Below are 15,365 nucleotides of genomic sequence, written 5' to 3' on the forward strand. Positions count from 1 at the left end.
GAGACGATAGTCTCGTCCGACGAACGATTTTTAATATTCCGCGACTGCAACATCAGGATTCGTGTAAACTTTAATCGAGAGTGTTTCTTCTTCGTTTCGTTGGTGTCGAGACCGATACGCGTACTGTGCGTGTGTACCGATAACTTTAAAGAGATTGAAAGATCAATTTACCGAGGTGAAGAAATTTCGGTTGCGAAACTCCTTCTGAAAGACTTTTCGCGTTTTATTTACGACGTTATTACCATTTTCACCGTGGCGATTAACACTTTATTAATCGTCGCCGTACGAAATCCCGAAATTTCCAACGAACCGTAAATCTTCCAGCGAAGCTTGCATCAGCATTTCGATCTTCCACGCCAGTGGTAAATTCCTTTATCTCGACGATCGCAAATTCGCGTTAAACGAACGTATAAATTTTCGGTAATGCGCACACTCGTTCGATCGCTCCCTAGTTGCAGTGCAATGTTTCGTTGATTGTTTTACCTGGGTTCTACGTAACGCATTGGACGTTTCGTTGGAAACAGGTTCGTTGAGATTTATTAACTTTCGACCGAACGTTAAATGCATCCGACACTCTCTGAAACCAAAGTCTTAAACTAATTTGAATTCATCGGATCGAGTAAATCGAATAACCAGTATTCCGCGGCAATTTTAACGTCGACTTAATTAACATCGAGTCCCGATGCCTTTTATCGCCCGACGAAATAAAGAACCGAGTAAAGAAAAAGAAAAGAAAAAAAAGAGAAAGCGAACGAAATAAAAATGAAAACGTCGTTTCGTGGCAACTCGGTCCCCGTACTAATTGGAATTCGAGCAACGCTCGGAAGACAGAGGAGCCGAGCTAAGAACCACTGAAAGTCGCGAGCAATGTGTCTTCTCGCGTGGAAGACACCGACACCGTATTTCGTTTGGTTTACGAGCGCGGTTTCTTTTGACACGGTAACGCGAAAATACACGATGCATACCCGATACGGTCCTAGTTTAACCTTAGACTCGTCCAAGTACGTAACTACCCGTAGTTGGGTGTTAGAACCGTGTAGGAGTTTGCGCGAGTCGAAACGTTTCTCGATACGAGTAACGAATTCTTCGCCGAAAGCTGCTTCCGGGATTTTCGAACGCCACCGATTGCGCGGTTACGTGCCTTCTATTGACTTTGGAATCGTTTACCAACAGTTGCGAAACGACTGAGAGAGAGAGAGAGAGAGAGAAACTGAAAAATTGGAAATAGTTCTTATGTAATTTTAACGTTATTTGCAATACTTTTCTAGTTTAGAGTTTTGCCTTCTAAATATTGTACGATATTCTGTTTCTATCGGGTCGTTCGAAAAGTGATTTCGTTTTCCAAAATGGAGGATATATAATTTAATAAAATATTTATACAATAAAAGGTTTATACATTATTCTGTTTCTATTGGGTCGTTCGAGAAGTGATTTCGTTTTCCAAAATGGAGAACATGTAATTTAGTAAAATGTTTACACATTCTAAAAAAATCGTCTCGTTTTCACCAAAAAAAAAATTGAAATGACTTTCCGAACAACCTAATACATTGAACGCTATTATCGTGAATTCTACCGATTCGAGTTGTTGTTATTATTGATGCAAAAGTAATGTAAATTATTTTACGGTAACGAAGCAAAAGAAAACTAGGTTTGTACGTAAAACCGTGAAGATATTCAATTTCGATTCTTCGTGTTAATAATCCTAATCGACCTTTAACCTATATCTGTCTTCTCGTTCGAACACGAGACGTCGGAGAAAGGAAACCGAGAATATTTAGTAATATCTGTTACCTTCCTTGCCGCGCGAAACGTAACGCGTTCAAACCAGTATCGAAACCTGTAACAGAAGCGATACTCCGTTTCGTATAATTCGTCTCAAAATTTTTAACAAATTATCGTTCCAAGCGGTAGAATGTTGTAACGCAATTCCGAATGAAATAATTTACGTTCCCGGAATGGCAAACCTCGCCCCTGGAACACCGTTGCGACACTCGGTTCGACAAATCCGCGCAAAGTACAATCGGAGCAAAATTTATTCGTCGTTTGAATTTCCTTCGAAACACGTCGGCAAAGAACAAAGAGTACTAGCCCCGAGACGCGTGGATATCGAGTGGAAAACGATACACGACGCGCGTTGTCGTTGCTCGACAATGGAGCAACAAAAATGAGTAAACAATGGCATCGCGATCTCTGGAGGGACGACTGTCGATGAACGAAGCAACTCTAACCGCTCGGAGCGGCCGCCTCCCAGGCGGCCGTTGATGCCAATGGGTTAAACGACACTGGCTACGAACGAGTGTAATAAAACAAGTAATAAAAACATTTTATTCGCTACCATTCCTTCGTCGAACGAATTTACGTCGAAATAAACGCGAAACGAACGCGGATAGCATCATTTAACGGCGTGTCGTCAGCCTGGCCGAATTGTGAAAGAATAGCTCGCTCGGGCCGTCATCGATTCGAATACTCCGAGATACACGATCGACGATCTCTCGCCTATTAAACGATTAACACCTCGGAATTAGCGTACGGTGATAAACCGGTCAGCTTAAGAGGAAAAGAGAAGAAGAAAGTGAGAAGAGTCGGCTCGAGTAGGTTAACACGGGTACAGGGAATCGGCATTCAAAATTCAATCCGATGATTTACGATTATTGGCATGCGTGGCCCGTACAGGCTTGCCCTCGGCGTCTAATAACGCAATTAATTCGCTAATTCGATTAGCTGTTCGCAGCCGCCTCGTCGAGTTCTACAAATTACCGTGCCGCGATCGAGGGACCGTAAATCTTCCCGTTTCGAGCCATCGACCACACTCCTCCGACGCCTCCAGTGAATCGATTCCTAAGCGACTCGGTGGTTGCGCTGCTTCGATTGTGAACGAGAACGCGTACCTAAACGCGAAACTCTCCCGCGGGGCCGGAACACCGTTTCTGAACTATCCCTCGAAATTGATCGCCGCGTTGCGAGAAACAATTAACCGTTGCCTTAAACGCGTTTTAATTGCACGTGCCTTACGAGGGACGCGGCCGGGACGTGTCCGAGAGCTGCCGACCGAGAACGTAAAACGTCGGTTTCGCTTTCGCGTGTGAAAACGTATTACGGAACATATGTTACTGTCACGCGTTTCTAATCGCGATCATCGAGCGAATTGCACTTTGTTAATTGCACAAGGGAAACGTCGCCAGGGGCCGACGATAGAAACGACAGATGAAATAAACGAGTACGAGGGACGTCGTCCATTAGGAGCGTGTCAATTGACCGCGAACGAGAATTAATTATTCTGTCAATTCTGTCGTTGTAATTCCTCGGCCGGTGCCAAGCCAATGCTCGTCCAATTGGAAAAATTCGACCACCTGCGAGGCACGATTTCGTTCCACCGCGCGACCCGATCGTTCACAGATCTCTGCCTGACTTTGTTTCCTTGCGTCTCGCCGAGACGTTTGAAAATAAATCAACCGTCCATACCCGGAGAAACGTTTCGTAATTTACACGTGCAAATTTCGAGCAACGAGTCAAACTAACGACCTCTTAGCGTTGAAACGTTGCAATTTCGGTGGTAGAATTCCTCCACCGTGCGCTTAAACGATGCGATTATCTCCTCGGAACGTGTACGCGAAAATGTTTCCGAAATATTGCGGTAATGCGAGAGAGCGAAAGGGATTGTGTGTTGTTCGGTGAGAATTCGAAGCGTTTGGAATAGACGAGCAGAGTGAAAGAAGAGCGATCGAGATAGCGTCGTACTAGGATATTTTCGGTGTACGTGACCAGGTGCATCGAGCGAGAGAGATTGAGAATTGGAACGAAAGGGAATGAAGGAAAAGAAGAGCGTTTGAGCAGTCAATGACAGTTATTGGCAATCGAGAGCAGTCGTTGGAAAATCGTCGAAGCGCGTCGTGTCGCGAAAGAACAGCGTAGTTAGCGTAGTTATTAATTGTGTGTTTCGTTAATATTTTGTTCCTACTGCTGCATCATTCATTACACGTATCTCTTAGAACTTTATTCACCTTTATTTTACAACATTGGCAGTCATAGGCAGTCATTGGCAGTCATTGAGAGTCTTTGTTGGAAAATCGTCGAAGCGCGTCGTGTCGCGAAAGAACAGCATAGTCAACGTAGTGACCATAATTAGCGTAGTTAGTGTAGTAATTAATTGTGCGTTTCGTTAATATTTTCTTCCTACAGCTGCATCATTCAATACACGTATCTCTTAGAGCTTTATTCACCCTTGTTCAATAACCACCGTTACTTACTTAAACAAAATTCCTACAATATTGTTCATCTTCGGTTTTAACGCGAACGAAGACGAAGCAACGAGTCTCGTTGTTCCGTTTTTCGAGGGTTGATGCTCGCTCGTACTCATTTTACCGAATGAAACGGCACATCGGTTAAGATCGGAAATCTACGCGAATCCATTAATTCTCGGTTCAAAGGTTTCGATCGCGCAGTTTCAACAATGTGTGGCTACAGCGCGGAAAAACGAGCAACATTCTACGGACAAACCGCCGTCTTCTATTTGAAACGATGACAAACCGCATTCCGCTCTATCTTAGGCTCGCGGATCTTTCGTTCTCGTTGCCCTGGGTCAACGCTGAACAAACTTTATACCGTAGATGCGACTGTTCGATACGTCGAAAGATGGCCACTTTAGGGATCGAATTAGGTGTACCGAATCAGACTTGGCTCATTGGGAACGCGATTATTTCTGGAACGGAATATTGCTTGGAATTTACATCTGGGTCGTTTCGCGCCAAATCGGACACTTTATACGCGTACCTTGTAATCTTTAACGACATTTAAACGCATATCGATGGATTTACAACTCATCGAAGCGAACTTTGCGCTACATTACGAATACCTGTAAAATTAAAGATTGGACAAATTTTAAAAATTGTAAAAATCCTTCGAGATACGTTTAACCACCGCTAGAGATTGCAACTGATCCGAGTTTCGAAAATTGCAAATATTGCTTCAAGGTGTTCGATGGTATTTTTCGTTGGAAAAAATTCGAGAAAGCAACGAAATGATCCGCCATGTCGTTCGTTGAGCGTTAAATCTAAGTGTCTCAAAAACACGATATACGTTCTCGTTTGTATATTCTCGAGAGAAACATCGAGCTAAACTATCGAGCGTGAATTAAACGAACACGTTTCATTCGTTTCCGTCACTTGGCCGCGACAGTTTCTGTCAAAAGTGACACGAACGTAACGTAAACGTCCAAAGTCGATGTAAAGTAACATTCGTGAATCCACATCGGACGAAACGAGTGGCTTCTCGTTACACGGTTAATTTCGAAAGGGGAACGATAACCTCGAACGTTGCCTCGTCCCGATTAAACCTTGAATTACCTTTGGGAAGGAACCGAGGACCGAATGGTCTGTTTCGTTTCGGTGACGGTGGGAGAGGTAGATCGCGAGAAGAAAGAGAGAGAGAGAAAGAGAGGGTCTATTCAATTATTAGAGTCACAGAGGCGTGCAGAAATGGCCGCTCGATGGGACTAGAATAGAACAATGGACTCCACAAAATTGTCGGGCACGTGTGCAACTTTGGTAACAAATGTGTCCTACCGTGACTACGGGACCTCGACTCGATTTCGCGTTTAATTCGAAGAAGACATTGTTCGATGTTGTTCGCATCGTCGGGCTAGAGTGCAAGTATTTTGGCGGGTGGCTATCAAACTTCACCTGTTGGAAGTACGAATAGCTGGCTGCGCGACGTGCCCGTGTAAAGTATGCTATTTCTGGAACCCGTTTCGAAGATGTTAGGTAACACTCGACGCTCTTGTAGCCCGAACTTTTCCTTCACCGAACGTTCGCGATACTCCCACCGAGTTTTCGAAACCTGCCCTCGTCCGCGAACATCGGACGATCGTTCTAGGACACGCAGGACCATCGATGCCACGCGAAGGATCCTCGATGTTTCGTAGGTCGTATATGAAACCTCTCTAGAACCGTAAACATTGACAGTGGTCGCGTTAATTTGCGATACGATCGATTATCCATCCGTTTCTGGAGCAGCCTGTACACTCGAGACCAACGAGTCTTGCCCAGAGCTAAACGTCATAAACGGGAAAGTCGTTGGTTCGCTCTCGTTCTTGGTGAAAATAGGAAAGCGTTTTCTTTCGAGATAACCTTAGCTTGGATCGAACCTTGGTTGGTTCACGGGCTCAGGCTGCGATTGCGCAAAAGTGGGGGTCGTTGAACGAAACGATCCTCTCGTACGGAACAGTCGATCTGGTAGTAGATTCCGATAAACGTGAAAATTGTAGCGGACCTTGGAAATTGACCGATCCACGGCAGAAATAACGCGAGAGACAGTTCCTTTCAACGTTTCTCGAAGCCTAGGGAACGATTCGCGGTAGAAAAGAGACCGCGATAATGGAATATTAACGAAGACGAACGAATACGTATAAAACTATAGTGACTCGCCGGGTATAATTTTACACGGAAAGTTAGAATTATGGGAGCGCTTATTTCCCGATGGAGGAATTACGGTCACGAGAAATGATTGAAATTTCTCTGTCCTTTCTTAATTGTGCCGGCGACGATACGTACGAGGAGAAAAACTAAATTTACATGATTATAGAGAAATTAAGTCACCATTATCCATCTGGCATGTAGCGTGTTCGTGATTCGTAGAAAAAAAATTTAATAATTTCTGGAAGAAATTTTATTCGTAATTCGCGAGAGGACGTGCCACGGCGAAGATTCCGTTCCGCGGGATAACCTTGTTAATTTTATTTTAACGAAACTCAATTATTCTTGGAAACGGTAAACTCGAGATGCCGAACGATTCGCCAGAGGGTTAATCGATCGTTGCGAAAGTTTCGGCTCGAAGGACGACGATTTTTCCAAAGATTCGAGGAACGTCTTCTTTTTTTAAAGAAGATACGAAGAATTCGTGAATTCTTCCCTGAATTCGTCCCTAAATTCGTGAATTCTTCCTTAAATTCGTAAATTCTTTTTTAAATTCGTCCCTAAATTCGTAAACTCTTCCTCGAGATGGTTGGCACGATGTTGTCAGGGATCGTACTTTTACGATCCTAAATTCGTGAATTCTTCCCTAAATTCGTGAATTCTTCTCTAAATTCGTCCCTAAATTCGTGAATTCTTCCCTAAATTCGTGAATTCTTCCCTAAATTCGTAAATTCTTCTTTAAATTCGTCCCTAAATTCATAAACTCTTCCTCGAGATCGTTGGCACGACATTGTCAGGGATCGTACTTTTACGATCCTAAATTCGTGAATTCTTCCCTAAATTCGTAAATTCTTCCCTAAATTCGCAAATTCTTCCCTGAATTCGTGAATTCTTCCCTAAATTCGAGAATTCTTCCCTAAATTCGTAAATTCTTTTTTAAATTCATCCCTAAATTCGTAAACTCTTCCTCGAGATCGTTGGCACAACATTGTCAGGGATCGTACTTTTACGATCCTAAATTCGTAAATTCTTCCCTAAATTCGGGAATTTTTCCCTAAATTCGTGAATTCTTCCCTAAATTCGTAAATTCTCCTTAAAATTCGTCCCTAAATTCGTAAACTCTTCCTCGAGATCGTCGGCACGAAACCGGCGCGGTAGCCTCTTATATTTCCAAAGAATGGATTCCAAATGAAAAAAGAGAACGACGATCGAGTCCAAGCTCGCGTTTCCTCGTACCGTCCGCTACCGATCGTCGTTCGCCACTAAATATAAGCGTTAACAACGAACAGAGACGATAAAACGCGACCAGACGCAACAAGTCGAATTCCGATCGCGAGTAACGACGCGAGATGTTTGAATTTCGGAAAAAGTCTCGCAAACGAAAGCTCGACTCGCGTTCCATTTCCCTTCGACCCTTTGTTACAACGAGGCCAGAGTTCAGTTCCGAAATTGAACCGCCCTTGCTCTCTTTCGACATCGGTTGCGCATCAACGACCGCTAAAATCCCGCAATTGCGAGCGTAAAAGGAAAAAGAAAGAAATGCGAACAAACATTGCAACGACTGGAGAAACGGTGTACTTTATTGGCTCGTACGTAGCACCGGATCGGTCGAAACGGAAACCTTGAGTACTCGAAGGGCCGGCGACACTTTTGTAAATTTTTTCGAAAGCGTGTTTCGATTCGCTCGAACGAGCGACTCGCCTCGTAACGCACGACGAATCCCTGCGAAAGCGACGCTCGACTCTCGGAATTTTTCGTTTTTACGTTTGGTCCCTTCGTTGGACACGTTGCGCGGCAAGTACGAAGGGACGGGATCGCAATTGCCCGTCGTAAATACGCGAAGTTTCGTTCGTAGAAAATCTGGCGAGCAGCTGACTGCCGAACGAGGGGAGCAGCATCGTAAAACGGCACTCCGCGCGCGGCCAACCCTACCGAGCAATTTTCTAACGCGGAATTGTATACAACCACCGTCGAAAACTCGCATAGTTACAGACGATACCGAACGAAAGAAAATGCCCCGGAACCATTAAGATACGACGTCGGTTACCGAGGATTCGATGCGCACTAAAATTGGATTGACCAGAAATCACGGTAATCGTAAACGTCCAGACACCGCCAACGGTGGATCAACACCTATGAATAGCACATCGGAGAATGCTCACCTAGCGCGTTAAATTCGCCTCGGTGTAGGACTCGTGTGTGGGTACGAACACTGTTTCGACGGTCCTTCGTTGGCGATACACGGTTACCGAGCACGTTGAAAAAATACCATTCGTTCCACACCTGACGCAATCCGAACAATTAAACGGCAGGTATAAACGACCGCGAGTGCGCTCTGAGCGGGTTTTAAGACCACACGCTGCTTCGTACCGAACCACGCGCCGAGATACCTCGAGGTACCAGCCATAGATCTTCGACCGTGGTCGGTAAACGCGATTCGACGAGGCTGCGATCGACAACGATTCGACCACGAGCGTAAACGAATCGACGAATCGACAATTCGTACTCCAAGCGTTCGAGGCGCGCTCCTTCCGCGCGTACGTGTACACCAATCGTCGAAATGGGTCGCGACGAATCCACCAGGAAACGTTTCGGCGACGATGTTCTCGTTAACACCGTGGCACGCGTGCCAACTTAGCCCGCGACGATACGCGTTCGCCGACACTCGTTTTCGTCAACGTTATCTGTTTATCAACCTTTCGAAAATAACTCGCTGAAAGTTCTAGCTGCAATTTACCGCTCGATGCACTAATTCCGTTGATTTACGATGTTTGCGATTAAATTATGTCGGACGGTGGAGCTAACGGCCGTAATCGGTGTGTAAAACGTTCAAAATCGACGAGCAACGTGGAACGCTCTTCGATGTTTCGAAACCGACTCGAAACTCGACGTTCGCTGGATTTCGAGTCTTTAAAAGGCCGTGGAGGTTTCCAGACCCGTTCGATCCGGTCGAGGTACCAGCTCGAAAATTTGCAGAGTCCCCGAGAGTCCGAAATCCCCCGTAGCTGTTCTCGCCGGACGTCTCGGAAGCGAGATAATCGCGCGAAATCATAATTAAGCAGCGAACCCGTCGCATCGACGCTAAGCATCGCGCGCGAGCGATGGTCCGTGTCCGAGGCAATCTCAGCAACCACCACAAACCACGGTTGCAACATGGTACACACACCGGACAACGTTACGGTAATAATAAATCTCTTATCCGCGGGCAACAAGCGCCGCCGTTGAGTCGTAAAGTTTTCTCACCTAGGTGTAAAACAGCGTGCAGAGGCGGTCCCTGGCGCTGGTGGCACCGCGAAATTACGCTCTCCATTAAGTGGTTTCTTTCCAACGAGACCATTATTTACGATAAGTCCGCTGTAAACGACGATATCTCGGTAAATGCACCTGCGAGCGACGCGACGCGACGCGACGCGGGATGGAACGCGCGCGCGCGTGCACCATCGCCTCGCGGAAACGCGTACGTTGCACGAGCAACGTACGATGAAAGTAACAAGAGCGATCGGTGGCTCGTTGGCGCCGCGGTTCGCGGTCTCGTTACGCAACCAGAGGCACCATAGAACGCGCGACGATGCCTGTGGGAAATACCGACTATCGACTCATCCCGCGACCGATATCGTTTCTTACCCGACGTTGAACAAACACGGATATCTCGTTCGAGCGACGCGTACACGCCTCGCGACAAACGTACGAGCGTTGCACGCGGAACGCGGAAAATTGCAGTGCGGAAAATTCAAACGGACGCGTGCTCCGAGTCATTTGTGTACCCACCGTGGTAATTCTTTGCGTCAATGTAGAACGATACACCTGACTCCACTCAACCGTTTTTGTCCAACGTTCGACGACACCTCGATCGATCGAAAGGAGGAAGTCCACGGACGATCTATCAACGCGATCCGGTCGTTCCGTGTTACCGGTGGTTGCGTCTGTCCGAGTCGACGTTCAAGGCATGTCGAGATATCGCAAACGTTCACTGTTAGGAACGTAAAATCGTCGAAGAGCGACCAAACAGCGACCGCGCGTTACGCTCTGTTCGTTGATTCGAATACTTGAAGGGTATTTGTAACAAATACTCGTAAATTATCAAGAAACAATAGACGAACGACGAGTAGAGCTACTATTACTATTACTTCGAGCGTTGATCGGGTACAACTGGTAAAAACATTGCACCGCGTGACTGATTCATCGTGAGAACAAAGTATCCAATTCTCGATTACAAAATCGAGAATTGGCTATCGAAAAGATCGTAGCGATTCAATCGTCCGCGTCGCGCATCTCGAGGAAGAGGTCGATCTATTCCGCGTGTAACTATCTCGAAGAGAACGATTCGCTTGAACTGTCGATTGTCCACGGTGGTCCAGTTCTCTGGGCACGTTCGCGCTAAATCGAGAAACGTAAACGTCCACGGATCCCGAAACGAGACGGAGCTCGAGAGCAAAGCGGTGATCCGGCGCGTTCCGCGACGCGTGGTCGCGAACACGCGCGGGAAATATGCACCGCGTTCGACGGTTCACGCGGGGTCAAAGTCAACTGGTTCCTACCCCGTATTCAGCGCGCGACGAATGCCCGAGCGCAATTGCACGACCGTTTCATCCTCGTGATCCGGCGCGGTCCGTCATCAATTATCCGTCGTGGTCGTCGTCGTCGTCGTCTGGTTCTCGGCGCGCGAACAACCGTGTGGCAAACGTAACGTGGCTGTCTCACGGCCGAGATCATCGGTTTTGCACGGTCCACTTGTTAACGGGCTTCGATATTTTTCCCCCCACCACTCTTGCGGAATTCCCGTGGAACGCGCGCGCACGAAAACGGGCAAATCGATTTACAACGTACGCCGAGTAATTTCGATCGCGCAACCTTTCTCCCGGCTACGAAACTGCACACGCGTTAACCCTTTGCACTCGGAGCTTTCCAGCTACCAGAAAACAGCACCTCGACGAAATCTTTCGAATCGTGTCATTTATTTCAAATGGAACATTTTCGTTTCAACATTTCGTATACATCTTACAAGAAAGGAGTAATTGAATTTTAATTTAAATTCCAAACCACGATGGTTTTCCGAATTGGAGAAACTGCAGACGCGTTAACCCTTTGCACTCGGAGCTTTCCAGCTACCAGAAACCACCACCTCGACGAAATCTTTCAAATAGTGTAATTTATTTCAAATGGAACATTTTCATTTCAACGTTCAAATATACATATGTTTACATTCTACAAGAAAGTTGTAATTGAATTTTAATTTCTTTAAAACGGAACATTTTCATTTCAATGTTCAAATATACATATGTTTACATCCTACAAGAAAGAAGTAATTGAATTTTAATTTCTTTAAAACGGAACATTTTCATTTCAATGTTCAAATATACATATGTTTACATCCTACAAGAAAGTTGTAATTGAATTTTAATTTCTTTAAAACGGAACATTTTCATTTCAATGTTCAAATATACATATGTTTACATCCTACAAGAAAGGAGTAATTGAATTTTAATTTTACAGAAATAGAAACTTCAGACGCGTTAACCCTTTGCACTCGAAGCTTCCCAGCTACCAGAAACCAGCACGACTATGAAACCCTTCGAATCGTGTAATTTATTTCAAATGGACCATTTTCGTTTCAACGTTTCATATACATCTTACAAGAATGTAGTAACTGAATTTTAATTTAAATTTCAAACCACGATGGTTTTCCGAATTGGAGACAGTACACCGAACTAAGTGGCAACCTTTCTCTTGGCTCGTCGTCGAAACTGCACATTCGTTTCAACTGCTCGTTCGTTTCAACATTTCATATACATCTTACAAGACTGCAGTAATTAAATTTTAATTTAAATTTCAAACCACGATGGTTTTCCGAATTGGAGAAAGTACACCGAATTAAGCGTCGATCGAGGATCGCCTCTCGAGCGGAAAGGGTTAAGAAGCGCGGACGATGACGCGCGTTCGATGACTCGGTTCTTGGAATTGACGTTGGTTCGTCGTCGAGAAAACTCGAAACGACGAACCATGTTTCGTCGGTGACGTTGTCGTTGTCGAGTATCTTTCCGATCGTCGAGCGGAGCTTCGAGGAGTGGAAAAGTTCCAAATCGTTTGCTCCGTACGTTCGAATATTATCGTTTCAACATTTCGTATAGATGTGTTTACGTCTTACAAGAGTGCAGCAATTGAATTTCGATTTAAATTTCGAACCACGCTGGTTTTCCGAATCGGAGAAGGTTAACGCGTCGTCGGTGTCCGTTTACTATTCACAATAGCTTCGATATTTGTATCCACGATACGTTCGGAAGGCTGGACTCGCTTTCTAGCCGCGATCGGAAGTGGTATCCGCGTCAACGCGAAAATGACAAATCCGAGTGGACGTTAATCGTTCGAGTGGGCAATCGTAACCGGATAACCCGTGTCGCTACACGTGTTACGGAATTATTTATCCAACGATTCAATTATACGAATCGAATCGCCATCGATATTACCAACGCTCGCTTATTAAGAGAAATAGGGCTAGACCAATTTCGCTAACCACACCTTGCTATGGGTACACGGTATTAGTGCGGATTAATTGACAGATCATTGAAAAATAATGAGGGGGAAAAGGAAACGAAATACCACACCGAAGGAGAAAGAAAAACGTCCAACGGTCTTTCTATCTACGGCGTTGCTTTCTTTTTCAATGGAACGAGGGAGGGGTACTTTCCCGTGCTGACGCGTTCCGGTGAAATAACGATCCGTCCCGATAACAGTAATTACGCTCGCTTTAAAATCTTACGAGTTTGTTGATACCGATAAATATACGTAAACGTGCGATTTGACTTCTGTAGTTACCACTTACGCGCAAAGTCCGCTCGTGTGCCAGAGGAAAAGGCTCGTTACGAAGTTACGTGATCGGCGCTTTAACTTCGCGAGCGTACGCGTATGTACTCAACGCAATTGCATACTCGCGTCCCGCTTTAAGTCACTGGAATTACTTGCAAAGGATCGGCTGTCAAAGCGCCTTCTTTTTGCCGCGCGAGGAACGCCCGTGTGCGCAAAGATTGAGCGTTTACGCGATCTCGAGGGATCGCCGATTCCACCGTACCGAACGCGAGGGGACCCCCGCTTTTGTTCCGCGGGATCGTCGTCGTCGAGTTCGATACCGTCTCCATCGAGAAACGAAACGCAAACGCGTGAAACGACACCCCGAGAAATCGATCGAAATCCTTGGATCTCCCACCGAACGATCGAGAAACGATCTATCCGAACGAAAATACGCGATCCGTAAAAGAGAACCGTTCCAGTTAATTTTCTCGCGCGTTTTCTCAGCCCCGCGTGTACAAAATTGATCGAGAAAAAAAAAAATAAAAATTCTTTCACCCCTCGAGCTCGAGTTATCCCGATCGAAACGCGTCGTACGCGTTTCTTAAAAATTCAACGAGTAAATTACGCGAACGCGTAAAGAACCATTATCACCGGTAAAATTGCACGATTTTACGCGTTAGTTTTTTTACGGCTCTCGAACGCTCGAATTAGACATTAACACGAACCGGGAAACTGGCGACGAAAAATCCATAATCGTACGTCACGAGGGATCATTATGAATTAATCGATCACGATCTCCCGCAGTCTGGCCCCAGGCGGGTGTATTACGCGCGTTCAAGAACGCGTCTCGCGAGGTTCCCGCGTGTAAAAATTCGATAATTTTTCTCGCGCTGGGCTACGCGATCACGGGTAATCTATAACGCGAAACGAATCTCGAGGATGCGAACGGTTACGAAGATTCTACGAAATTACGGCGGCTGTTCCCGGGAAATCACTCGTGCAATTCACGGTGTAATTCGACGCCGTGTGACCGAGGAGGACGTCCTCGGTGTCCAAACTCGCCATCGACGAGTCTTGATTTATTCACGCGTCGTTCTAAAAAATGTAAATTCGCCGGCCGCGAGAAAGGTGAATTATACGAAATTACATCGTTCGGTTTGTAATTTACGGCGCGAAGCAATATCGAGCTTATCGACTGTGAAGATCTTATTAAGATCGGAGCATCGAAAAGGCTCCTTAGAGACACCGATCCCCGTGTTTCGAGTTTCTTTTCGAATTTCTACTCGTCGACGAGAAAATAGAAACGCTCGACGATCGTACACGGTGAATCGGCGTACTCTCGTTACGTTTCAGAGACGATTTTTAACTCGTTTTCGGTTCTCGCTCCGAACCATACATTTTCATCGATTACGCGAAAAAAGGCACGCGACACGGTTCAACAGTCGTCGCGCGTTACGAAACGAGGCGACCTTGTCGCGACTTCGAGACACGGAGAAACGACGAAGGGTACAATGGTAAAATCCTACACTCGGTAATTAAATTATCCTAGAAAGTCGTAGCGGTTGCATCGAAAATTAATCATACCGAACGCCACGTATTTTATAGACACTGTACGGGTTATATAAGAGATACCGCGCGTAACTGGACGTTTGATTTATCGATACATCGTTCAAAACTCCATGCATCGTTCACCGTTGTGTAACGCTACTGGTTGAAACGTTGCGATACGTCAACTTACACGCGGCATAATTTGACGTAGACGTATTTCGCATCGATACGGATTTACGACGATTCAAGAGCGAACGAATCACGCAAATCGGCCGATCGTTCTACCGAAAGAGTCCCAGGTTGAATCCAACGCGCGTGTTTCTTCGTAACTACGAATCGTGCTTCGCGAATCGAGGCAATTAACCGTGGTGGTTCTTTTTTTTTCTATTATTTTCGTTCCAGAAAAATTGGCCATTAAGGAAACATCTGCGGGAATTTTTTGAACGCATCTTCCCGCGTGATTTACAACCGATTCGTTGCCTCGTTAATTCCCGTGCCGGTGGAAAGAAATCCTGGTGTCTGGCGCATTCACGTTTATGGCAGCGATAAATGTGGACTACTGCGAAAGAGCAATTTCATTCAGCAGCATATGCGTGCCATGATTACAGAAACGATAGCATT

General features: G+C 45.6%; 1 protein-coding gene across 1 annotated transcript in view; it reads left to right on the forward strand.

Moving 5' to 3' along the window:
* The window catches only part of LOC143155043 (uncharacterized), a 184,253-nt gene that overhangs the window by 155,881 nt on the left and 13,007 nt on the right, over window positions 1–15,365 (forward strand). The window lies entirely within an intron of this gene.

The sequence above is a fragment of the Ptiloglossa arizonensis genome, chromosome 2, assembly GCF_051014685.1.
Source record: "Ptiloglossa arizonensis isolate GNS036 chromosome 2, iyPtiAriz1_principal, whole genome shotgun sequence".
Classification (NCBI taxonomy): domain Eukaryota; kingdom Metazoa; phylum Arthropoda; class Insecta; order Hymenoptera; family Colletidae; genus Ptiloglossa; species Ptiloglossa arizonensis.